Source organism: Ovis aries, chromosome 15 (genome assembly GCF_016772045.2).
Source record: "Ovis aries strain OAR_USU_Benz2616 breed Rambouillet chromosome 15, ARS-UI_Ramb_v3.0, whole genome shotgun sequence".
NCBI classification, from domain to species: domain Eukaryota; kingdom Metazoa; phylum Chordata; class Mammalia; order Artiodactyla; family Bovidae; genus Ovis; species Ovis aries.
In genome coordinates this window covers 64,909,793-64,933,523 of record NC_056068.1, presented here as the reverse complement: position 1 = coordinate 64,933,523, position 23,731 = coordinate 64,909,793, and the positions used below count along the sequence as shown (strand labels likewise).

The window sequence follows — 23,731 nt, the reverse complement described above, 5'->3', positions numbered from 1 at the left end:
GGGGCTGAGGAAAAAGTGAGAAGCAGGGAGTGAGGCCAGTTCGGGAGGATCTGGGGGAATGCTTTGTGTCCTTGTAGTGCCTCCTGGCAACATCAACACCACAGTGGCTGGCTTGGCTCTCTCCCCTCCTGGCAGCCCCATAAGCATCCTTCCTAGTGTCAGTAAATCTTGTCTTTGGCCATCCACCCCTTCCTTGTGAGTTTTTTCTTTTCTGAAGGTGTTGCTGGGGAGATCAGCAGAAACTACTTAATTGAAGGCAGAAACCTCATCTCTAACAAACAGGGATGGATTGATAACAGATACCATTTACCAAGTCTTGCTAACAAGCCAGGCAGCTCACATATCCTCACTAACCCTTTCGGGTGGGTTTTTATAGACTTTTCTACAAATGATGAAACTGCAGTTCAGAGGGTTTGAGTATGTTACTCAGTTTGGCACAGCTCTTAAAAGAATTAATGCTTTCATCTTGTGGTGCTGGAGAAGACTCTTAAGAGTCCCTTGAACAACAGGGTCAAACCAGTCAATCCTAAAGGAAATCAAACTTGAATATTCATTGGAAGGATAGTTGCTGAGGCTGAAGCTCTAATACTTTGGCCACCTGATGCAAAGAGCCCACTCACTGGAAAAGAACCTGATGCTGGGAAAGACTGAAGGCAAAAGGAGAAGTGGGCAGCAGAGGATGAGATGGTTGGATAGCATCACCAACTCAATGGACATGAGTTTGAGCAAACTCCAGGAGATGGTGAAGGACAAGGAAGCCTGGTGTGCTGCATTTCATGGGATCACAAAGAGTCAGACACTGCTTAGCAACTGAACAACAACGACAACTTAAATGGTAGAAAGTCAAGTTGCTCAGTCGTGTCCGACTCTTTGAGACCCCATGGACTGTAGCCTACCAGGCTTCTCAGTCCATGGGATTTTCCAGGCAAGAGTACCGGAGTGGGGTGCCATTGCCTTCTCCAGGGGATCTTCCCGACCCAGGGATCGAACCTGGGTCTCCCACATTGTAGGCAAACGCTTTACCCTCTGAGCCACCGGGGAAGCCCAACTAAATGGTAGAGCTAGATGCAAATCTGGCCAGTGTGTCTTCAAGGTCACCTGGTCCTGATGCCTGCTCTGTATGGGAAAGCCAGCTCAGGAGCTCCAAGCTTTGTCACCCATCACTGATGACTCTGGGACCAATCACAGAACTATTGAGCAGTCACAGCTTTAAAAAAAAATTTTTTTTATTAGTTTATTCCTTTGTATTTCACTTGTTTATTTATTGATTTATTTTTAATTTTTTTGGCTGCACTGCATGGCATGTGGGATGTTAGTTTCCGGATCAGGGATCAAATCCACACCCCCTACACTGGCAGTGAGGACTCTTAACTATTGGACCACCAGGGAAATTTAGCAGTCTTAGTCTTAACTACAACGAATTTGGGAATTATGAGATAATATAACTCCCAAAGCCAGCAATGTAATGACATAATTTGAAGCCAAGGCTCTGAGTCTGCTCTTTGGGGCCTGGTCATGACTTACCAGGACTGTATAGCCAGCTGGAGAGCCCTCCGAGGACTGCTCTTTCTGAGATGCTCAGGGAAAGCTTTTCTTCTCTCTTCTGCTTCAGATGCTGGGTATCCTAACATCTAAAGTTCCTGGGAACAGAACCATTAGACTCCATAGTTTTATTGGAATTAAAAATATTGTGAATTTTGGGCTAACTGCAGCCGGCCATAATGAAATAAAATGGTATTGCTTTAGACAATACCGTGTGCTAATTAAACCAGTGGAGAATGAAACCACAGAAATACAACAGCAACAAAAATGGGAGTTGTGGGCTTCAGAATACTCCCCTCGCAGGATGCTGGATTTAAATTTCCATTGTTTTGAGTGAATGTGGCCCTGAGGAATCTTGTAGGGATGGTTTTTCATGTGATTTCAGGGCATTCCATCTCTTGTAGTGTAGTAACTTTGATAAAACAGTAGCATGTTTTGTTGGGGAAAAAAAGTATAAAATATATCTATAACTAGGAAAGCATCCAAAAGGACATAGCTAACTATTAGCAATATGTTACCTTGGGGAAAGGAAATTTGAAAAGAAAGGACTTTCTTCTTTTTCCTTAAAAAAAAGTCTATATATTTCTGGTGTGTTTAAATTCATTATGAAAGTGAAAGTGAGAAGTATTAGTCGCTCAGTTGTGTCCAAGTCTTTGTGACTCCATGGACTGTAGCCCACCAGGCTCCTCTGTCCATAGGATTCCCGGGGAAGAATACTGAAGAAAGTTGCCATTTCCTTCTCCAAGGGATCTTTCCAACCCAGGGATTGAACCTGGGTCTCCTGTATTGCAGGCAGAGTTTTTACCATCCGATATGCAGCACAAATATTTTGAACAGACTAGAATGATCAAAGAATTGCTTTACAGTGAATGATTCATGCTTCATGGCACCAGGTTATCACAAGGCAGACAGGTGACTGTTAAGAAATTGGTCCAAATGGGCCAGGAGTTAATACGGGAATGGACTGGGATTGCATGGTAGCCATAGAGATGGAAAGGAAGGGAGAAGGACTTAAGAAGCCAGAAGGCAGGGTGTGATGGTTGATTTTATGTGTTGATGAGACTGGGCTAAAGCATGCCCCAGATGGCTGTCTCTGGAAGGGATTAGCATTGAATCCGTAGGCTGAGTCAACAAGATCACCCTCACCAAGGCGGGTTGGGGAGCTTACTTGCTTGAGCTGGTGCATCCTTCTTCTCCTGCCCTGGGACATTGGTGCTCTTGGTTCTAGGGCCTTTGGACTCAGATGAGGACTTACCTCATTACCTTCCCTGATTCTCAGGCCTTTGGAGTCAGATTGAGTTACACCACTGGCTTTCCTGCTTCTCCAGTCAGCAAAGGACAGATCACGAGGCCTCTTGACCTGCATAACTATGTGAACGAATTCCTGTATTAATTATATGTTCCTACAATAATTATATATATACATTTATATACACATATAAATTTTGTATTTGTATAAAATTTAGAAATTTATATACAAATTTACAAATTTAATATGTGTCAGTTATATCTATCTATGTGTTTCTCTGGAGAACCCTAATACACAAGGGTGCTACCTAAATTGGCTAAAAGCTTGCAAAGTGGTGCTTTTTGGATGAGGGTGGAGCCTAGATATTGGTGCTGAGCTATGGAGGGACCTAAGGGTGTTAGAATTCTGAGTGCGTGGGTGGATGGGTAGGTGGCTGGACAAATGAATGAATTCCCTCATAGGAACTCCTTGCTTTCAGGTTTAGGCCAAACTTCTTTAAAAGCCTACTTAGATCCTGAGGTTAGGTAGTAATTTCTCATACTCTTCCCCTGACCTCAGTTATCCTTCCCCAAACCAGGGAGGCTGAAGGCTTTTCTGAGATCTGGACCATTTCTGGATGCCTCATGGAATCATTTAGGTCTATTTATGTTCTAATTCCCTGGAGTAGGAAATGGCAACCCACTCCAGTATTCTTGCCTGGAGAATCCCATGGCCAGAGGAGCCAGGCAGATTACGGCTCATGGGATTGCAAAGAGTTGGACACGACTGAGTGACTAAGCAAGCATGTTCTAATTATGAGAACTTCCATGTTGAACTCTCTCACCCCAGGGCTGGGAAGGGAACGGAGTGTGGTGGCTGGGATTCCTTCCAATCTGCTCTACAGGAGCACAAGCAGGATCTGATATGTCTGAGAAATAAAGACTTATGACATTACTTTGTAGCATGAGCTGAAGCTGTTCATACAGACAGAACTGTAAAATCACACGCACATGTACTTCATGTACATGATCACACTGAAGCTTCACAACATCCTGCAAGGCAGTCGTTCTTATCACTGTCTGAGAGGGGAGGAAAGCCCAGTTTGGAGGTGGCTTTCAATACTTTGGCCACCTGATGTGACGAGCCGACTCACTGGAAAAGACCATGATGCTGGGAAAGGTTGAAGACAGGAGGAGAAGGGGATGACAGAGGATGAAATAGTTGGATGGCACCATTGACTCTGTGGACATGAGTTTGAGCAAACTCTGGGAGATGGTGAAGGACAGGGAAGCCTGGCTTGCAGCAGTCCAGGGGTTGCAAAGAGTCGGACATGACTGAGCGACTAAACAACAGCAACACTTCTCACTTCTAGAGGAGAGCTACAGGAATAGCATCCCTTTTCTGCCTCCAGATATTAGTACATCTGGATGAGACATTTGGAAGTGCTGCATAGCCACGTGCTACCAGTCTGAGATCTAGGCCAGTACTGAAGATGGCAGAGTCAAGATGGAGAGAATCTGGGATCCTGATGGTGGGGTAAGTCACTAAACAGCCCATCACAGAAACCTCCAGATACTTCTAGTTGACTTCCTGGTATCCGTTCTGGTCTGCTTCCTTAGTCACGTAAAAATCTGTATTGATGGATGTAGCAATGTACCTGACACAAAACACATTTTCCAGACTCCCGTGTCAATGCAAGTAGCTGATAAGATGTTAAGTGGCCCTTTGCCCTGCCCCTTTTTATCTTCCTGTTTCCTGGGATGGGAGCATGATGGGCAGAGTATAGTACCATTATGTGATCATGCAGCTAACTTGAGGATGGAAGCCATGTGCTAAAGATGGCAGCACCCAAAGTGTGGGTCCCTGCTGACTGTGGAGCTGCCATGCCAGCTTTTGACTGTTTATATCCAGGCTTCTTGTATGTGTACATAAAACTTCTGTTTTATAGAAGCCGCTGTTTTTAGTGTTTTCTGTTATATGCAGCTGAATCTAATCTCAGCTGCTCAGACTGTCTTTCTAAATTTCCTGCTGGGTGAGAATTAATTTCCTTAAAGTCTAAACTGTTTGGAGTGGGGGTTGCAATCAATAGCTTCGTAATTGTTTCCTCTTCAAAACCCATATTGTTAACATCTCTACCGTATAGTCATATAGTCACCTATAACATAGGGCTGTATTCTTCAATTCTCCATTATTCTTGAGGTAAGAGGTCTTAATGTTAGGATATCCTCCACTTTCTACATATCTTTCCTGTCTCTGAGTCCCATCATTGGGCAGTAAATAACTTCCAGAAAGCCCAAACAAAAAGCAGATTTTCCAGTTAGCTGCTACAGGGGTGGTACAGCATTGGTGGGGAATTCCCGTGGTTTCTTTGGCGCTGACCTCAGACTGTCAGAGTAATACCTCCCACCTGAGCAGGGTCTGGCTTTCAATAGCCTCCTGTCTAATCCTTGACCTTCTCCGCTGTTTGTTCCTCCTCGGTTCCTCCACCCGGACCATGTGGTCTGCCTCCCACACAAATCCTCAGAGAGAGGAGCTTTTAATAACTGGCGAGGCAACTATTGACTCAGGTTTTGTTTGTCTGCCATTAAGTTCGCATTTAATAAATGCAAGATTCTTGGTTTAATAGGCTGGTCATTGTGTATTATCAAAATGGTAAATTAATTATTCAGAACTGTGCTTGAGATAGACCAGAGATGGAACCTCGGTGGCCTCCCTCCTTCCTAATTCACAGTGAGCATTGCATTTCTGGCCAGTCAGTATTTATTTAAAACATAATAGCTATCTTGTTAAACTCAAGTCTGTTAAATCTAAATGAAAGTCAGGGATTTGTACCGGAGGGTGGGGAGCGGTTCAGTCAGTCTGTGTTGAGAGCATCCCAAACCACCCGCTTCGTTACTTGCATCTCACTGTGAGGTTGCCAAAGCCAGCTTGTAAAGCACGGCTGGAATAATAGTCCTTCCTTATCCAGGGACAGAACCACCTACCACCCTTAGCCCAAGAAGTTTTCCCTGGGATGTAAACCCATAATGTAATGATAATGATGGCTACCACTTAGCAGGGCCTATCGTATGCCAAGTGCTTTCGATCCATCTTCTCCAGTCCGCACAGCAATCCCAATTTACGCATGAGGATATTGATGCCTGGAGGGGTTAAATAATCTGCCCAAGGTCACACGGTTGTTAACTGGAAGAGCTAATTAGCAGAGTTACTTTTGTTAATTAGCTTCAGAGTTTGGGGATTCAGACTGGGATATTTTGGGTTCTAATGCCCATCCTCTCTTGCTGCAGAGACTCTGAGGGGCTTGAACATGGGTTTTTGTGTCAGCAGAGGGTTTAGTCCCTGCCTCTTGGCTCAGACCCTGATTGCTGGAGCAGTCAGTTGTGCATCCCACCTACTCTCTTTCACCGTTTAAGTCCCCCAGACTTACACACCTTCCCCGTGCTTGCCGTGCTTCCCTGAGGCTGATGTGAGTGGAGGCCGTCTTGACCTGCCTTTGGTTCCATCCCTCCGGTTTCCATCTCTGTGCAGGACTGTGGGGTTCGTCATCGCATTCTAAGGAGAAGGAACAGAATTCTCTAGGAGAAAAGAACTGTTTTTTTAAAGTGCATCTGAGCCACTTTTCTAGATTCTCTACTAGAGTTTGCCCCTGCCCTACATCGTGAGCCTCCCTAGTGGAGGGAACGTAAGACATGAACAGCCAACTTCTTGGGGACTTCAGTGCAGCTCACAGCTTAGGATCTGAGGTGCCCCATGGCATGATGTTGCTGAGCAGCCAGGCCACATGGTTCAAGCCAAGGACCTAATACAAGGACACTCGATTCAGCTTCAGTTGAAGGGAGCCATGCCACATTACTCATGCATTCATTCCACATGTATGTGTTGTGTGTCTCCCTTGCATCAGGCACTGATGTAAAGCATGGGGTCTTTGACTTCACATAAGATAGTCCTGGAATCCCAAGCATAGGACAGAGGAAGGAGCACTGACTGGACAGAGAATTGGTAGCTCTGGGTTTGAGTTAGGATGACCAACTCTCCTGGTTTGCCTGGAACTTTCCTAGTTTTAGCACTGAAAGTCCTGCATCCTACAGACCCCTCAGCATCTGCGGATGGTTGTTTGCCCTAGTTAGAGTGCCAGTTCTGCCATCTCCTAGTCAGTCAGTTAGGGTATATTTCTTGATGGCCCATTACGTGACCGACAGCATTCCATTGCTATGAGAACAACTGTGAGCAAAGTCAAGTTTGTGCTCAAGGTACCCCCTTTCAGTGCCAGTAAATAATACAAGAAAGAGCAAATAAGATAATATAAGGCATGTCTATGGGCTTCCCTGGTGGCTCAGCAGTAAAGATTCTGCCTGCAATGCAGGAGCCACAGGGGATACAGGTGCAATCCCTGGGCTGAGAAGATCCCCTGGAGGAGGGCATGGCCACCCACTCCAGTGTTCTTGCCTGGAGAATACCCATGAGGAGCCTGGCAGGCTACAGTCCATAGCATCCCACAGAGTTGGATACAACTGATGCAACTTTGCATACACACAGACATGCAAGGCATGTCTGAAGAGATAAACCAGGTCCTGTTACCTAGGTTGACTATATGGTGGGGAAGGGGGCTGTTCTAGGTGGGAAGGTCAGAGATGGCCTCAGTGACAATGAACAGACACAGGCCACCATGCACAGCTCTTGAGGGGAAGATTTCCAAATAGGATCGTGAAGGGCAAAGGCCCTAAGATGGGAAAGGATACTGCCAGGTTTGAGATCAGAAGGAATGTCAGAGTGGATGGGTATAGAGGAGGTGGGCAAGGGAAGGAGGAGGGTGGAAGCAGGCCGGGGCCAGGTGACAAAGGACCACGGGCTATGCATTAGGTTTGCGCCCTGGGGGAATCACTTTCAGAGAAGGAGTCAAAATTTCAGCGAAGTCGGTGGAGCTAGAAAACACAGTCCAGAGGGCTGAGTTTAGGCATCCTGGCTTCCCCCACAAACCTGCTGCCTATGTGGTGTTTTCCCTCTTGGTAAGAATATCACCATTCACAGACTTGTCTGGGCTCAGAACTTCAATGTCATCTGGTTCCTGCTTTCCCATCCACCTGTCATTCAGTTAGTCTGAATGACATAAATCACTGCATTCCATGACCTTGCCTAAGATGATAGTACTCAGCATATTTGCTCAAGCTGCAGACTTTCCCAGAAGCAGACTCTGAGGTGAAGATTTGTATACAGGAAGTTTTTTGAAGAGTTTTTTTGGTGTGTTTTGATATCATAAATTAAATTAATCTTCTAGTGTTGAACTAACCTTGCATTCCTGAGGTAATACCCACTTGCTCATGATGTGTTAAATTATATTTGTATTTTTATTACTATATATTATATTTATAATTATGCTGCTGCTGCTAAATCACTTCAGTCATGTCCAACTCTGTGTGACCCCATAGACGGCAGCCCACCAGGCTCTTCCATCCCTGGGATTCTCCAGGCAAGAATACTGGAGTGGGTTGCCATTTCCTTCTCCAATTTATAATTTTGAGAGATTGACTTAGGAATGGAAGTGATAAAACAAGGGACTACTATTTTTCATTATAAAACTTTTAGCACTATCTGATTTTTAATTATTTTCCCCTAGTGTATGAAAGGGCTTCCCTGTTAGCTCAGCTGAAAAGAATCCACTTGCAATGCCAGAGACCCTGGTTCGATTCCTGGGTTAGGAAGATTCCCCTGGAGAAGGGGAATCTTCTCTACCCACTCCAGTGTTCATGGGCTTCCCTGGTGGGTCAGACAGTAAAAAATCTGCCTCTAATGTGGGAGACTTGGGTACGATCCCTGGGTTGGGAAGTTCCCCTGGAGGGGGGCATGGCAACCCACTCCAGTATTCTTGCCTGGAGAATCCCTGTGGATGGAAGAGCCTGGCGGGGTACAGTCCATGGGGTCACAAAGAGTCGGACATGACCCAGTGACTAAGCACAGGACAGAAGCACATTATGTGAAAATCAATTTTTTAAATACTAAAAAAACCCCAAACTAAAATTCAAACCAGTAACTTTCCATGAGTTGATGCTGGTGTGGGGTTTATGTTTGTTATTTTTTGTTTTTGTTTTGGAGTGAGTGGCCTTTGAGAAAAGGTCTTAGATAACTGCAGCTGGGCTGGGTAACAGTTGAAAGGAAATAGTAGGTAGGTCTAGACTTGAGCCAAAGTAATTGTCACCACATAGAAAGCCAGTTTCTGTGTCAGGAACTGTGTTGGCACATGTCATTACTTGATTAAATCCTGACAAGAGCTTTTCTCAATTAACTATTGTTAACACAACAAACCACCCCAAAACGTAGTGGTTTAGAACAATACTGTTTATTTTGCAATAAATAGTAATGCTACAGGCTCCCTTGCCAGAAGCCAGAGAAAGAGATGGAAGGATTAAAGAACACAAAACTTTTCTGCCTGCTTGGCCCTTTCCTTCCTATGCTAAGTCACTTCAGTCATGTCCGACTCTGTGCGACCCCATAGACAGCAGCCCATCAGGCTCCCCTGTCCCTGGGATTCTCCAGGCAAGAATACTGGAGTGGGTTGCCATTTCCTTCTCCATTCCTTCCTATAGCTGAATGCTAAAAGGATGATTTAAGAGAGGACAGTTTGCACCAACTAGATGCATAGACTCACCTATTGGTGGTACAAGATACAAAGGGTCGTCTCTACAAATGTGATTGGCATTCTACATTTTGAGCTGGGCACTTATTCTTTGGTTTTGCTTGGGGTCATCTGTGTGACTGCCATCATCTGCCTGTGTGGCTCAACCAGGATAGTGAAGTGAAAGTGGCTCAGTCGTGTCCGACTCTTTGTGACCCCATGGACTGTACAGTCCATGGAATTCTCCAGGCCAGAATACTGGAGTGGGTAGCCTCTCCCTTCTCCAGGGGATCTTCCCAACCCAGGGATCGAACCCAAGTCTCCCTCACTGCAGGCTCATTCTTTACCAGCTGAGCCACAAGGGAAGCCCTCAACCAGGATAGAATGGTCTGAGAGACTGATTGCCTTGTGGTGACAACATGTATGAGTGATTAGCTGGGGCTGCTGGCTAGGGGTGTCTCCAGTCTCCTCCATGTGACCTTCCAGCAAGATATCTTAGGTTTCTTCGATGGTTGTAGCAGAACTGCAAAAGGGCGAGCCTCAATGTGCAAATACTGAGGTTCCATTGGTGACCCATTTGATGACGTCCAGTTGGTCAAAGCAAATTATATGGCAAAGTGGTTCAGATGGTAAAGAATCCACCTGCAATGTGGGAGACCTGGGTTCGACCCCTGGGTTGGGAAGTTCCCCTGGAGGGGAGCATGGCAACCCACTCCAGTATTCTTGCCTGGAGAATCCCCATGGACAGAGGAGCCTGGTGGGCTCAAAGAGTTGAACACGACTGAGTGACCAGGCACAGTGTCAGTATGGAAGGAAGATATGCAGGGGCATGGATTCTGGAGAAGAGATTCGCTGGGGACATTCAATGTAACAATCTGCCTCAGAGTGCTTTGAAGCTTACATTTATTATTATCCTTATTTTACAGATGAAGAAACCAAGTTAAATAACTTGCCCAAGTTCCTCTCTCATGTCTGGCAAGAAACTCTTCTCCTTCTGACGCCAAAGCCCACACCCTAACCAGTGCAGTGTCTCCAGTGCCCTACCCTGACCTTGACTTCTTTTGCATAGTCCATTGTCCGACGATCTGACTGTCATGATGGTAAGTCATCTAGTCTCAGATCTGCTGCTGCTCTCTTGTGTGTTTGCCCTTGATGGTCCTCCCGGAATACACACACACCCCCTGACACATACACACATACATGTGCACTCAAAAGCACCATGTAAGTGTCATGTTCTCCCTTTGTATATTCCCTTCAGCTACTACATTGAACTTCCCACTTTCGCTTCCTTTGTCCGTGAGATCTGGGGAGAATGGATACCCCGTCACATTCGCAGTGACAACCCTTTGCATCCCGCACCTCTGAACAGATGAGATGAGTCCATGTACCTACTTGATACAAATTGTCCTCTTTTTAATCAACCTTTTGGCAATCAATTACAAGAAGAATATGGCCAAGTGGGCAGAAAAGTTCTGCACTCTTTAATCCATCCATCTCCTTCTCTGGCTTCTGGAAAGGGAGCCTGCTATAATACTTCTTTCCCACCACTCAGCAGACTGGTGGAAAGATGGGAAGTCACGTCCTCTTGTTATCATTGCCACCAGAAATCCTGTAGCATCTGACAGACTGAGACAGATGGCCTCTTACTCAGGGAGGCCTGTTTTGTGGACACGGTCCAGCCTGAAGGTCCCAAGCACCATTTCAGTGTTGTTATTGGCAACATGATTGAGAGGGAAGCACGATGGCTTGTCAACTTGACTTTCACAGGAGTATTAAAGTGCAGCAGGACATAAAATGTATTTTGTTTTCAACAAGGTTTCCTTTCTGTCCTACATGATCAACATGTCATAGAAATATGGCTTCTTATTATCCCTCCTTTTAGGGCACTTTGAAACTGTTAAGAGAGATGCAGGCAAAGAGCTGAGTGTTGATTGTTGCTGATGAGTGTGATGCTGCTCTTTCTGAGATCATTATCTGTGGTAGACACAATAATGCCCTCTCTGCCCCCATGTCCTAATTCCTGGAACTTTTCATAGCAAAGGGAAGTTAAAGTTGCAGATAGAAGTAAGATTGCTAATCAGCTGATTTCAAAACAGGGAGAGTATCCCAGATTATCCAGGTGGGTCCAGTGTACTCAAAGGGGCCATTAAGTGTGGAGCTGCTGCTGCTAAGTCGCTTCAGTCGTGTCCGACTCTGTGCGACCCCATAGACGGCAGCCCACCAGGCTCCCCCATCCCTGGGATTCTCCAGGCAAGAACACTGGAGTGGGTTGCCATTTCCTTCTCCAGTGTATGGAAGTGAAAAGTGAAAGTGAAGTCACTCAGTCGTGTCCAATCCTCAGCAACCCCATGGACTGCAGCCTTCCAGGCTTCTCCATCCATGGGATTTTCCAGGCAAGAGTACTGGAGTGGGTTGCCATTGTCTTCTCTGTTAACTGTGGAGGAAGGAGGTCAAAGAGTCATCCATTGAGAAAGATTCAACTGGTCATTGCTGGCTTTGAACATGAAAGGGGATCACAAGCCTAGGAGCATGGGCAGCGTCTAGAAGTTAGAAAACACAAAGAAAAGAATTTTCTGGAAGGAATGCAGCCCTATTAACACCTTGCTTTTAGCCAGTGAGACCCATTTTGATCTCTAGAAGTGTCAGATGATCAATATTTATCATTTTACACTACCAAGTTTTTGTTAATTCATACAGCAGCAACAGGAAACAAATACACAACATTTCATTAGCTCCTTGTATAATGGTCAGTGTTTAAAGAGCATCCTGGTTGCATTTGTGGAAGACTTCAGCATATGTGATATGTGGGGATATTATCCCATTTTTCATATTTGCATAGAAAACCTGTGAGAGCCACACTACCCTTATACCAGAGAGACTTATCTGGTTGGTGAGGCTGAATCGCAATTACCGAGCACACTCTGCTCAAGTTTCAGTCAGTTCAGTCGCTCAGTCATGTCTGACTCTTTGCGACTCCATGAATCGCAGCATGCCAGGCCTCACTGTCCATCACCAACTCCCGGAGTTCACTCAGACTCACATCCATTGAGTCAGTGATGCCATCCAGCCATCTCATCCTCGGTCGTCCCCTTCTCCTCCTGCCCCCAATCCCTCCCAGCATCAGAGTCTTTTCCAATGAGTCAACTGTTCGCATGAGGTGGCCAAAGTACTGGAGTTTCAGCTTTAGCATCATTCCTTCCAAAGAAATCCCAGGGCTGATCTCCTTCAGAATGAACTGGTTGGATCTCCTTGCAGTCCAAGGGATTCTCAAGAGTCTTCTCCAACACCACAGTTCAAAAGCATCAATTCTTCGGCGCTCAGCTTTCTTCACAGTCCAACTCTCACATCCATACATGACCACAGGAAAAACCATAGCCTTGACTAGACGGACCTTTGTTGGCAAAGTAATGTCTCTGCTTTTGAATATGCTATCTAGGTTGGTCATAACTTTTCTTCCAAGGAGTAAGCGTCTTTTAATTTCATGGCTGCAGTCACCATCTGCAGTGATTTTGGAGCCCCCCAAAATAAAGTCTGACACTGTTTCCACTGTTTCCCCATCTATTTCCCATGAAGTGATGGGACCAGATGCCATGATCTTCATTTTCTGAATGTTGAGCTTTAAGCCAACTTTTTCACTCTCCACTTTTACTTTCATCAAGAGGCTTTTTAGTTCCTGTTCACTTTCTGCCACAAGGGTGGTGTCATCCACATATCTGAGGTTATGATATTTCTCCCGGCAATCTTGATTCCAGCTGGTGCTTCTACCAGCCCAGCATTTCTCATGACGTACTCTGCATATAAGTGAAATAAGCAGGGTGACAATATACAGCCTTGACGCACTCCTTTTCCTATTTGGAACCAGTGTGTTGTTCCATGTCCAATTCTAACTGTTGCTTCCTGACCTGCATATAGGTTCCTCAAGAGGCAAGTCAGGTGGTCTGGTATTCCCATCTCTTTTAGAATTTTCCACAGTGTATTGTGATCCACACAGTCAAAGGCTTTGGCATAGTCAATAAAGCAGAAATAGATATTTTTCTGGAACTCTCTTGCTTTTTCCATGATCCAGTGGATGTTGGCAATTTGATCTCTGGTTCCTCTGCCTTTTCTAAAACCAGCTTGAACATCTGGTAGTTCACGGGTCACCTATTGCTGAAGCCTGGCTTGGAGAATTTTGAGCATTACGTTACTAGCATGTGAGATGAGTGCAATTTTTGCGGTAGTTTGAGCATTCTTTGGCATTGCCTTTCTTTAGGATTGGAATGAAAACTGACCTTTTCCAGTCCTGTGGCCACTGCTGAGTTTTAGAAATTTGCTGGCATATTGAGTGCAGCACTTTCACAGCATCATCTTTCAGGATTTGAAATAGCTCAACTGGAATTCCATCACCTCCTCTAGCTTTGTTCATAGTGATGCTTTCTAAGGCCCACTTGACTTCACATTCCAGGATGTCTGGCTGTAGGTGAGTAATCACACCATCATGATTATCTTGGTTGTGAAGACCTTTTTGTACAGTTCTTCCATGTATTCTTGCCACCTCTTCTTAATATCTTCTGCTTCTGTTAGGTCCATACCATTTCTGTCCTTTATTGAACCCATCTTTGCATGAAATGTTCCCTTGGTATCTGTAATTTTCTTGAAGAGATCTCTAGTCTTTCCCATTCTGTTGTTTTCCTCTATGTTTTTTCATTGATCGCTGAGGAAGGCTTTCTTATCTCTTCTTGCTATTCTTTGGAACTCTGCATTCAGATGCTTATATCTTTGCTTTTCTCCTTTGGTTTTCACCTCTCTTCATTTCACAGTTATTTGTAAGGCCTCCCCAGACAGCAGTTTTGCCTTTTTGCATTTCTTTTCCATGGGGATGGTCTTGATCCCTGTCTCCTGTACAATGTCACGAACCTCAGTCCATGGTTCATCAGGCACTCTCTCTATCAGATCTAGTCTCTTAAATCTATTTCTCACTTCCACCGTATAATCATAAGGGATTTGATTTAGATCATACCTGAATGGTGTAGTGGTTTTCCCTACTTTCTTCAATTTCAGTCTGAATTTGGCAATAAGGAGTTCATGATCTGAGCCACAGTCAGCTCCTAGTCTTGTTTCTGTTGACTGTATAGAGCTTCTCCATCTCTGGCTGCAAAGAATATAATCAATCTGGTTTCGGTGTTGACCATCTGGTGATGTCCATGTGTAGAGTCTTCTCTTGTGTTGTTGGAAGATGGTGTGTGCTATGACCAGTGCATTTCCTTGGCAAAATTCTATTAGTCTTTGCCCTGCTTCATTCCATATTCCAAGGCCAAATTTGCCTGTTACTCCAGGTGTTTCTTGACTTCCTACTTTTGCATTCCAGTCCCCTATAATGAAAAGGATATCTTTTTTGGGTATTAGTTCTGAAAGGTCTTGTAGGTCTCCACAGAACCATTCAACTTCAGTTTCTTCAGCATTACTGGTTGGGGCATATACTTGGATTACTGTGATATTGAATCGTTTGCCTTGCTAACGAACAGAGATCATTCTGTCCTTTTTGAGACTGCATCCAAGTACTGCATTTTGGACTCCTTTGTTGACCATGATGGCTACTCCATTTCTTCTGAGGGATTCCTGCCCGCAGTAGTAGATATAATGGTCATCTGAGTTAAATTCACCCATTCCAGTCCATTTTAGTTCGCTGATTCCTAGAATGTTGACGTTCACGCTTGCCATCTCCTGTTTGACCACTTCCAATATGCCTTGATTCATGGACCTGACATTCCAGGTTCCTATGCAATATTGCTCTTTACAGCATCAGACCTTGCTTCTATCACCAGTCACATCCATAGCTGGGTATTGTTTTTGCTTGGCTCCATCCCTTCATTCTTTCTGGAGTTATTTTCCACTGATCTCCAGTAGGATATTGGGCACCTACTGACCTGGGGAGTTCCTCTTTCAGTATCCAATCATTTTGCCTTTTCCTACTGTTCATGGGGTTCTCAAGGCAAGAATACTGAAGTGGTTTGCCATTCCCTTCTCCAGTGGACCACATTCTGTCAGACCTCTCCACAAGTTTAAGTTTATTTGCTCAAGATTTTTGTGTGACAATTTGGGCAAGACTAAACTGAGACTGCTCATCTCCATTCTATGTGGTATTAGTTGGGTTTTTTCCTGTGTTTGTGGTTGCTTAGCATGTTGATTGGAGAAAGTAATGGCAACCCACCCCAGTACTCTGGCCTGGAAAATCCCCATGGATGGAGGAGCCTTGGTAGGCTGCAGTCCATGGGGTTGCTTGGAGTCAGACACAACTGAGAGACTTCACTTTCACTTTTCACTTTCATGCATTGGAAAAGGAAATGGCAGCCCACTCCAATGTTCTTGCCTGGAGAATCCCAGGGACGGGGAAGCCTAGCGGGCTGCCATCTGTGGGGTCGCACAGAGTTGGACACGACTGAAGCGACTTAGCAGCAGCAGCACCATGTTGATTGGGTGCCGGCTGATGCTGGCTGATGTCATGCACAGATCCAGCAGTCGGTTGAAGTTTCAGCCGGGCTACAGTGTTCATCCACTGGAGTAAGCTAGCTTGGGCTTCCTCCCTTGGCAGCTGGGTTCCAAGAGGGAAAACACAGATATCTCTAGAGGTCTTGGCTCAAAAATTGCACAGGGTCATTCTCCTTCCCATTGGCCAAAAGAAGTCACAAGAGCTGTTCAAATTTGCAAGAGAGCAGAGAAATAGACTGCACCTGTGGGTGGGAGCCAATAGTGCAAAGTAGCACATGTGCAGGGATGGGAAGCATTTGTAGCTGTTGTTTTCAACCTTCTGTGTTCTCCATGGGGCTTCCAGGTGGCTCAGTGGTAAAGAATCCACCTGCCAACGCAGGAGCTGAGGGTCCGGTTCTGGGTTGGAAAGATTCCCTTGGAGAAGGAAATGACAGCCCACTCCAGTATTCTTGCCCATGGGAAATCCCATGGACAGAGGAGCCTGGTGGGTTACAGTCCATGGGGTTGCCAAAGAGTTGGACACAACTTAGTGACTAAAACAGCAATACCCTCTGTCGTTCCTTTTTTGGGCTCGGATGCCTCAAGGTGGAATGCGTTCTTCCTTCTGCTCCTGCCTCTTTCATGCAGTGAGCTCACCAGGGCGAGCTCTGCAGGGGCTGGCTTGGAGTTGTTCATCTGCCATGACCAGGCTAAGTGCAATTTGAAGAAGGAGCGGAAAGCTCACTCAAGCTCAGGGCCAATCCCCGTACAACAGTTTGGGTGGCCAGCAGTTCAACTGTTCTTAGGACCTCTGTCTGACTCCTCTGTCTATTTCTTTATTGCTTTAGAACTTGGGGTGGACAGAATGCATGATTAATTAATACCTTGCTGCTGCTGCTGCTAAGTCACTTCAGTCGTGTCTAATTCTGTGCGACCCCATAGATGGCAGCCCACCAGGCTCCCCCGTCCCTGGGATTCTCCAGGCATGAATACTGGAGTGAGTTGCCATTTCCTTCTCCAATGCATGAAAGTGAAAAGTGAAAGGAAAGTCACTCAGTTGTGTCTGACTCTTAGCGACCCCATGGACTGCAGCCCACCAGGCTCCTCCGTCCATGGGATTTTCCAGGCAAGAGTATTAGAGTGGGTTGCCATTGCCTTCTCTGAATTAATACCATAAGAACTTAGTAATAACCACCTGAAGGAGGTAGAGATAACCAGTGACAAGTAGGGGAAAGTTCAGTACAGGCAAAACCAGGGCATTGTTCTACAAGAGATGATACAAACTATGTTTAAGTGGTAGGTATATGATGGAGAAGGGTTTCGCCATCCATGTGGACTAACTTTGGTGCATGGGGATGACCCAGAAAAATGTTATGGGGAGGGAGGTGGGAGGGGGGTTCATGTTTGGGAATGCAAGTAAGAATTAAAGACTTTAAAATTTAAAAAATTAAAAAAAAAAAAAGAAAATAACCATTAAAAAAAAAAAAAAGTCCAACAATTAAGATGCTTAAAAAACACCGACAAAATCCTGGAAAGTGTGTACTAGTTTTGTATTTCCACTTAAGTCATTTGTTTTCTGCATGATAGTTGCTATATGGACAGGGCTTCCCTAGCGGCTCAGACGGTAAAGCTTCTGCCTGCAATGCGGGAGACCTGGGTTCAATTCCTGGGTCAGGAAGATCCCCTGGAGAAGGAAATGGCAATTCACTCCAGCACTCTTGCCTGGAAAATCCCATGGATAGAGGAGCCTGATAGGCTACAGTCCATGGGGTTGCAAAGAGTCGGACATGACTGAGCGACTTCACTTCACTTCCTGAGACAGCAATGAAGTATAATATAAGCTGGCAGATAGACATTTTCCATCTTGCTAGTTCATCTTCTTAATAGACAACCTGCAGGAATATATATTGAACATACTCATACACTGGTGGCTTAGATGGTAAAGAATCTCTGCCTGTACTGTGAGAGCCAGAGGTTTGCTCCCTAGGTCGGGAAGACACCCTGGAGAAGGGTATGGCAACCCACTCCAGTATTCTTGCCTGGAGAATTTCATGGACAGAGGAGCTTGGTAGGCTACAGTCCGTGGGGTCACAAAGAGTTGTACATGACTGAGCGACTAACACTTTCACTTCTCATACTCATACACAGACATATCTTGACTCTTGTTGTTGATGCAATTGATAATGGGACTCTCTGGGCATGGGTGAGACTTTTTTGGCTAGCACTTCATCCAGAAGTCATTCTCTTCCTACAAAAATGACAGAGAAAAATCAGAGTTATGTAGATGGTCTTGTTCTACATCAGCGGCAGCAGGATGGAGAGAAGGCACTGGTGTGTGGCTGCAGACGGGTTTCTGGTTAGAGCAGCTTAAAGGTGGCACTAGTGGTAAAGAACCCAACTGCCAATGCAAGAGACGTAAGAGATGCGGGTTCAATCCCTGGGTCGGGAAGATCCTTTGAGGAGGGCATGGCAACCCACTCCAGTATTCTTGCCTGGAAAATTCCATGGACAAAGAAGCCTGGTGGGCTACAGTCCACAGGATCACAGAGTCGGACATGACTGAAGCAACTTAGCACGCAAAGAAGCTGTGCATCATGTCAAAATAAGCATGGGTTTTGGTTAAAGATGAGCCTGGGTTTTCTTACTCTTGGATTTACATATCACTCACTCTGAAACTTTGGAGAGGTAATTTCACCTTCTTCCATCTCCATTTCTTCTATAAAATGGGGCTCATGATACTCAAATTCACATGACTGTTGCAAGGATTAAATAAAATGCATTTATAATGTTTTTCCTTATGCTTAGGGCATTGTAGGTGTGCCACAGTGATGGCCACTTGAGAACCAAATTTGCAAGGTTGGTGGAAGGAGTCAAGAGTCAAGCCCTGGCAGGGATCTGTGCAGTAGCTAGTAGGAACAGGGATTGCTAAGGTGGTAGAGATGTGCTTGAAGAAACCTTAAAGGACTCCAGGTTTTATGAAATGCATTTTCATCGATAGCAACTACATAGCAAGAGACAATATTAGAACTAACGTATCGCTTTCAGAGGATTCTCAACTAATGGATCTGACCTGAAAAGCATGGACAAGAGTGACTGGGCTAAGCAGATAAGAGGCTGATGTAGAGCCAGACAACAGCAGACTGAACAGAGCTGAGCACCCTCAGATAGTCAGGGCTAGGCTGGTTTTGAGCTGTGCTTTGTCCGTGGCAGAGGCACAGTTTTGGTTCCCACTGGCTATGCCCCAATCTTTCTTCTCATTGACTTGGCAAGGCTGGTTCCTGTTCTGCAAACCTCAGCTCTGACAGCTCTTGGACTGTTCTAGTGTAACAGGTAGAAGTAAACTGACAAAAATAAAGTGAACTGGCAAACACTCTCCCAGTTGAGCCCCTCAGCTAATCTCTCAACAGCTGGGAAAAACCACTGCCTGGATCAGCTGGTTCCCCCATAAACTGGATTCCTGGGGCCTTTCCCAGCTCTTCGTTCAGCAACCTGCTATAGTAGCAAAAGGAGGGAGAGAGTCAAATGATCTTTCTAGAAATCAGCCTTCATAGTTCTGACTGCTTTGTTACATCACAGTGATGGCTCCTTGGGTCTAGTGACTTGGATGCTAAAAGTAATTGCAGTCTTTGGGACTGTCCCTGAATTTCTCTCTCCCAACAGGAAGGGAAGACCACCTCTCCTTCCAAGGCGTGGAGGTTCTCTCCTGTTCCTCTGTTGCAGCAGCGGTGAGATCTGACTTTACAAGATCAGACTTTACACACTAGGGCTCAGGTGTGCTGAACCAGAAGGGAACTTCCTTGATTTTAGTAACTGATCTCTTTCCACTCTGAAGTCCTCGTAAGAGTCGGGAGAAAAACACAGAAACAGATGTGCCAGTGAAAGAGATCTCAGTCCCTTCTGGTTCAAAATCATCCCGGGTGGGTAAATATTCTGATGTTCTATTTCCTTTCAGGTCTGTTTTCCTCTTTTCGAGAAGTTGTTCTTTGCTCTTTCCCAAGAGGACATGTGAGATGGAGGGCAGAGAGGCCATATCCATCCTCAGGGGAGAGGGGAGGGGCCCTTTCTCTGCGTGTGGTCCCCTGAGCCTCTGGTCTCACAGCCTTCCAGCTCCAGAGCCAAGCCTGGTGTATCTAGGGGATGTTCTCTCAGCCCTCAGGATGCAAGCTCAGCCATCTCCCGTCTGCTGTCCCCAACCCTCCTGGGATTTCACTGGTTCTGCTGGTGCTGTGACTGGGTCGCATCCTCCATCAGGCCCCCAGACCTGGCCAGATCCCTCTGTGGCCACTGTTACAGGACTTCCTCACTTGTGTCTTGCTGAGCTTTCGTGGGCAGGCTTCTCAGTTCTTAATTCTCAGCTCCCTTCACCATTCCTCTCTCACTGGCCCTGAAGAATGTTCCAGAATTTTCTGTGCTGTGGTAGAAGAAGAGAGAGTTGAGAGTTTCAACCTGAACATGGTAGATATTGCCCAAAATAATCTACTCCCCCTATCTCAGTGGGTGAGGATTCCAGGGAGTGGAATATTGTATCCATGAGAACAGGGGTGGGGCTGCCTCTCTCTGGCACGCTGCCCACCCTCCCTTTGAAGGATGCTGGCCTCTGTGACATTTCTCAGTAGCTGACAGTAGCAAAGAGGTCCTATGGCAAACATTAGCCTCCCTCCTGCCTTTGAGGGCATTTGAGGGCTTGAAGCTGCCAACAGCTGTGAGGTACTGAGGGTTATGCCACTGTGTTGCCTGAAATGGAATCTCATTCACAATTCAGTTCATGGTCCAAGAAACAAAAATAATATTTAATGAGGAAAATCTTCTTTGTTTAATTACGGTAAATGTCAAGGTCAAATCCGAGTGCTTTGCTTAAGGTCAAATGCTCAGGGCTATCAAAAAGCATTTAAACCAGAGCGGATAGGCTGTTAAAACCCAGACTAGTTAAAATGAGGCACCATCCTCTCTCAGTGATTTATTTCCCCATCAGAAGCAGTAAGGTTGGAGCTAGAACAATCCTCTTGTGTTTTGTTCTCCTCTGATGTTCTCTTTAGGCTGATGAGGGATTCCTAGTGAAATCAATGCCCCGAGGCTCCCAGAGGGTTACCCCCACAGCTCAGGAATCCTGTTTCCATTTGACTAGTGTTTGAGAAAGGTGCTGATGCCTAAACCTCTCTCTTAGAGCTTCTGATTTAATTGGTCTGGGGGAGACCTGGGCACTGGTATTTTCTTTAGGGTTCCCAAGTGAAATGTTTCTAATATACGATGGGATTTAGAACAACTGGGTTAAATAGTCAACTTAGTCAAAATGCCAAGAGCTGATGCTCTGTGCGCCCTGAGCTTTCTGCAATATTGCACCAGCGTTTCTCATAGTTTTCATTCAATCCAAATTTATCTTCTTCCCCACTGCCTCTTATCCTCACAGCCCAGAGCTGCCTCTTCAGAGACAGCACGTAATGTCAAGCTCCAGAAAGGGCAAAGTTGCAATGCCACGCTCCCCTTGTACTTGGCAATGAATGGAATGGAAACCATCTCTCAGACGTCCCTAGCTCCGCACCGAATGGGTTAGCCAAGATCAATTCTGAAGGCTCAGGAAAGAGATGAGAATTCAGACTCTGGTATGGGTCTCTGAGTAGTCTGAAAAGAAGGGGCAGCAGACCTTTCCTGAGCAGAGAGGAAATCTATGTCCTGTTATTTATGCACAATGCTTCACTGTTCCTTCTTTCTTTCTTGTCATACGATAGAAATAATGATCTTGGTACTGGACTCTGTGCTGCACCAGGACGATTAATCACACACTGAGTCATTTATTTCCTCATACTCCCATCCACCAGGACCATTATCCTGTAGGTAAACAGAGGTACCAGTAAATCATGGACAGAACGCAAGTTGGTGGGAGAATAGTTGATTAAGCGTCTCCATAACTTACAGTTATAGAGCACCTCTCATCCCAGAGGATCTCCAAGCACCAGATAGACTGATGAACGCGCCGCTGCCCAGCCTCTATATATGTCATTTTCTACTCCATTGCCTCGGGGGGCGGGGGAGGTTTATTGCCCTTGTCATATAGTTACTCTCAAAACTGCAGTCATGGTTTAGATGGGAGGTAAAGAAAGGAACTTTTCACTTCCTTGTCCTTTCAGGGAGTAGAAACCAACTACTCACCAGGAACTCAGCAGCAGAGAGTAATGTATATACCTTCCCTTTGGGGCAACATTTTTTTTGGTTCCTGAAGTGCTGCCAATATTTCTAAAGTTGCCAACTTTAGAAGAGCAGGCATTGAGATTGAGGGGTGAACTAGGACAAGAGCTAAACTAAGCTGTATGGCATGGGGAGCTCAGCTCTGTATTCTGTGATGACCTCGAGGGCTAGGGTGGGAAGGAGGTCCAAGAAGGAGGGTATATATGTACACATATAGCCAACTCATCTTGTTGTAAACAAGATTCATTCAGTTGTGTCCAGCTCTTTGCGACCCCATGGACTGCAGCACACCAGGCCTTCCTGTCTATCACAAACTCCTGGAGTTTACTCAGACTCATGTCCATTGAGTCAGTGATGCCATCCAACCATTACTTAAAAATGTATATATATATATATATATATGTGTGTGTGTGTGTGTGTGTGTGTGTGTGTGTGTGTGTTACCAGGGTAAAAATGTTTTAAGATCTGCTAGAATCTTAATCTAGGAGAGAATCACTCTCAGGGAGGATTATTTACTCACAAGACTTTAGAACTATTCATGATAACTCTGCTCTTTAAAACTTAGTAATATATGGGCCCCTTTGAAAGAAGAAAATTTCCACTTTCTTCCCAGGGCTTTCTACAATTATAATGCTTTCAAGCATACTGTTATAGCTCTGATATATGTGGGAAGCAAAAAACCAAGTTATATTCAAGTGAGTTAAATTCAGTTCAGTACAATTCAATTCAATACAAGCTAAAACCAAAAAGCCAATGTGATTCAATTTAACAACATTAATTTAATGGGAAGGATGATGTTGTTTTGCTGAAACCAAATTGCTTCTCAAATGAGAACATGATATTGACTACTGGCTCATTAGTTCTTTCAAGTTTCATATAATTGTCCTACAGGGTGCCGAGTGATGACCCAGTTTTCCACCATTTCTCTCTATTTGAACTGCAATGGAAACTCCCTCTGTGCAGCACACTATTAATTTATTTGGCCTTAATTTGGGGTGAGCATAACATTTCCGTGCAAAGTCTACATATGTGTCGCTGGAACAAACAAGCCCTTTAGGACCCTATGGCATGAGCGACTATGTCATGTCTTTAGAATGATGCAGAAAATGGTAAAACTAAATTTTAATACTATGATCAAAAGGAAAGCCCCCAATTTAAAAATCCTCATACAACTTTTTCAAGACTCTCCTAGGGCTTTGTGTGAGCCATGGACCTCAGGTTAAAATGCGTATGTCCAAAAAAGCAAAATGGCTGTCTGGGGAGGCCTTACAAATAGCTGTGAAAAGAAGAGAGGCGAAAAGCAAAGGAGAAAAGCAAAGATATAAGCATCTGAATGCAGAGTTCCAAAGAATAGCAAGAAGAGATAAGAAAGCCTGCTTCAGGGATCAATGCAAAGAAATAGAGGAAAACAACAGAATGGGAAAGACTAGAGATCTCTTCAAGAAAATTAGAGATACCGAGGGAACATTTCATGCAAAGATGGGCTCGATAAACGACAGAAATGGTCTGGACCTAACAGAAGCAGAAGATATTAAGAAGAGGTGGCAAGAATACATGGAAGAACTGTACAAAAAAGATATTCACAACCCAGATAATCACGATGATGTCATCACTAATCTAGAGCCAGACATCTTGGAATGTGAAGTCAAATGGGCCTTAGAAAGCATCACTATGAACAAAGCTAGTGGAGGTGATGGAATTCCAGTTGAGCTGTTTCAAAT

General features: G+C 45.1%; 1 protein-coding gene across 1 annotated transcript in view; it reads left to right on the top strand.

The window, feature by feature from the left end:
- The window catches only part of PAMR1 (peptidase domain containing associated with muscle regeneration 1), a 193,211-nt gene that overhangs the window by 15,082 nt on the left and 154,398 nt on the right, over positions 1–23,731 (top strand). Inside the window, exon 2 of the mRNA XM_012096235.5 lies at positions 10,307–10,480. The gene's annotated coding sequence lies outside the window, so the exon portion shown is untranslated. The remainder of the gene's footprint in view (positions 1–10,306; positions 10,481–23,731) is intronic.